The sequence below is a fragment of the Rattus norvegicus genome, chromosome 5 (genome assembly GCF_021556685.1).
Source record: "Rattus norvegicus strain SHRSP/BbbUtx chromosome 5, alternate assembly SHRSP_T2T, whole genome shotgun sequence".
NCBI lineage: Eukaryota > Metazoa > Chordata > Mammalia > Rodentia > Muridae > Rattus > Rattus norvegicus.
This window is the reverse complement of record NC_141538.1, coordinates 74720073-74723534: the sequence shown is the minus strand read 5'-3', so window position 1 is coordinate 74723534 and position 3462 is coordinate 74720073. Positions and strand designations below refer to the sequence as shown.

Below are 3462 nucleotides of genomic sequence, written 5' to 3'. Positions count from 1 at the left end.
TGAAAATTTAAGCAAGAACAACAACAAAAACAACAAAAATCAAACCAACCAACCGACCGACCGACCAACCAACCAACCAACCAACCAACCAAACAGAACAAGTATAGTGGAGTAGACTAGGATATTAACTGCTATTGTTACTTTTCTGCTTGGTGTTTCTTTCTTGTGACTTTCAATCTTTTCTTTATTTCTTTAATATTAATAATTTAATTATAAAAATTATGAAGAGTTTCTTTACTGGCTTTGTCTGTTTGCTATCCTAAATACTCCTTGTATTTGGATTGGTATCTTTTAGATTGGCTTCTTTTTTTCTCAGATTGCATTTTGCGGAGGGTGGGGAGGCAAGCAAGACTCATTTGAGAGAATAGTTTCTATGCATTTAGAATAATGTTTTTTATTCTTTATGTCTATGACCTATAAATTTGTCTTTTTTTCCAGAATGTTATGTATAGTATTTTTGTTTTTTTTCACCAGCACTCTTGCCTTTATTGATCACCTGGCATAATCATATTATGCAACCATGACTGCAGCAAGAATGACACTGAATGGAAGCAGGAAGTCTGTGGCTCAAGAGTCACCAGAGGGTGGCAGCTGGGAGATGGCACGTTGAGGTGGGAGGTGGAGGCAGGCCTTAGCTATGGAGAGTCTGAGGGCCACTCATCAATAGATAATCCTCTGACTCATGGTCTTTGGGCATTTACTGATGAAGACAGATTCTGATTTTGCTGTGGAGATGAAAGAGACTGGCCAGGGCCAGAAGAAAGGGACTCTTCACAGCCCCTGCTAAGAAGGGATGGACTGGACAGGTTCCCTTCCCCATGGTTCAGGTCGATGGATGATATGCTGGGGACCTGGGCCTTAGTCTTGTTCAGCCTCTAGACTGAGCCCTGCACATGGACTATGGCAGGTCCTGAGGACAGGGCCTGGAAGGCACTTGACTTGGACCTTGGGGCCCTGCTAGAGAATACTTATCTGGTTCAGTCAGACTGGAGGGCACAGGAGCCAAAGGAGTGAGTCATGTGGCAGGTGTCTGTTCCAAAGTGGGTTTGGCTGTGGAACAGTCAGGCCTGGGCCTGGGCTCAGAGTTTGGCCCTGGTTCTGGAGTTCGATGTGCATGTCTAGCAGAGCTTTCTCCAAGTAGTGAGCCATTCGGGCAGCGTTGGTCTCAGCACAGTTGTTGTAGGCTCACACAGAAAAGTTGATATGGGCCTCCTGGGATTGGAGCACATGCCATAACTATCTGGGACAGGACAGTCTGTCTTGGCAGAGACCTGGCTGGTAGAAAGGTTGAAGTGCATAGCAATGGTGTAGGAGGTGTCCATGAAGATGTCAGCCATGCTCACCAGGGCCTTGATGACCTGCAGCGTCAGACCCAGCAGGTGCCAGTCGAAGGCCTCCCCTTGGATGGCTCGATCAGTATAGGCTTCAGTGGACCTGAAGCAGTGCCACCTTCTAGTGCTCTGGCACTTTGGAGTCATCTGTGCCTTTGACAAAGGCTAGCAAGTCTGAAGGCTGAGCAAATGGTGTCAGTGCGGCCCGGGTGACACTTTCCTATGTAGCACAGGTCTGCCCACAGATACTGTAGTATGCCAGCTGCAGGGCTATTGGGATGACAGCATCAGACCTTAGCTTCTCCGACTTGAGTCCTTTCCAAAGTGATGGAATACCACTGATGGAATGTTCAGGTCCTGGATCACGATGCCTATGTTCTGTTTGGCTTTCTCTACATCTTTCTTGATCTTGGGTGACGTCATTCTTGATCTCAGGTGCAATGATGAACCACAATTTCTTGGGCATGGGTAGGGACACCAAAGGAGACTGCACAAGCTCAGGGTTTTTTGTATACCTTATGACATGGTCCACAAGATCAACGATTGGGGGCCCTTCTGCAGCTGCATGCTCATAAACCATCCCACAGGAGCCATCTTCTGCCACAATGAACTGCAGTGTCTTGTCGAACCAGCAGTTTCCACTGTTGAACTTGCTGTCACCACCATGTAGCATCTGGCTTGCTACATGGTTGCGGTAGACATCATCTGAGATTCTGGGCACTTTGCTTGTCCAGACACACAGTGAAGATGCTCTTCTGTATGGAGTTCACTGACTCTGGGTTTACTTTGTCTTTAATGAGTTTGTTATAGACCTTGGCCCAGGTGTTTCCCTGGTTGGAGGTTAGGATGCCAACAGGCTCTTTGTTGGATTGCAGTGAGGAGTTCCAGATTTCTCTAGCTGCATAAAGATCTGATCTGAGGTGAGTGAAGTTCCATCACTGTGGTACATGTCCAGCTCAAAGAATTGGAAGTTATGCACCATGGTTATATGCATGGGTGGTTTCTTCGACTTGAAGAAGTTCTCTACTGAGTCCTGCTTGGGGCCAGGTACACGGCAAGAAGATAGGATCTGATAAGACTGATTCATGCACAGTGGCTGTCCTCCCAGGAACTCAACTGGCAATACCTTGTTGTCTATCATGGACTTGAAATCCAATACACCCTGGATGAATTTGGGAGCAAACCGGAACTGACTCTGTAGATCCATGAAGTCCTGCTTGGGCAGCATCACTCCTGGGCTTGAGTAGATGATCACAGGCTGGTGGAACTGGAGATAGGCTGTCTGGAGCCACCACTCGGACAGCCAGTTCTCCATTTTCTTGGCCCTGAGCTCCAGTCCCTTCTGCAGGAGTTCCCCTACACCTCCTGAGGTCTGAAACTCATCCACTAATTGCTTGATGTGAGCCCATTCTTCCTCTCTCATGATGGGCTGCAGTGCCTTTAGGTAATGGTCCAGGGATTGCTGAAGTAGGGACACCGGCAGCCTTGGCAGTGCATCCTGGTGGGCCTTGAAGCTACCAGAAACCTTCATCAAGAAGGAGGACTTGAGGAGGCCCAGGGGTTTTTCCATGGTTCTGTCAGCAAAGGCTAACATCAGCCTAGTCTGTTTACGTACACTTGGTTGTTCTGCCCCTCACGCTGTGTATAGTCTGCACCAGTGCTGGGGTGCTGGGGTACTGGGGTCATGGCTCAGGCTCTAGGTTCAAGGTTGCCTAGTCTCTGCCACTAACCAGTAGAGATGACCCCATGGCCACCAGGCCTGGAGGGCTGCCGGTGCGGCAGGACTCCTGTGGCCTATATAGTTTAGTAGAATTCCTACTCTTAACTTCGTTTTCATCTTAACCTTATTTGGTATCTCCAGTTTCCCTACCTTTTCTATAAGCTCATATATATATCAATCTCTATCTATCTATCTATCTATCTATCTATCTATCTATCTATCTATCTGTATATATACATATATGTATGTATGTATGTATGTATGTATGTATGTATATACATATATATATATATTTACCTTGATTCATTCTATTGATGATAGATCCATAGGGCTTTTTATTTGATTTATTTTGTTGTTTATTTCCAGCATTACATATCAGCATTTCTATTTTTTTTGTTCCCTTCTCTGTCT

General features: G+C 46.3%; 1 pseudogene; it reads right to left on the bottom strand.

Moving 5' to 3' along the window:
- Positions 1–981: 981 nt before the first annotated feature.
- Positions 982–2925, bottom strand: Crat-ps1 (carnitine O-acetyltransferase, pseudogene 1; annotated as a pseudogene).
- Between the last annotated feature and the right edge of the window lie 537 nt (positions 2926–3462).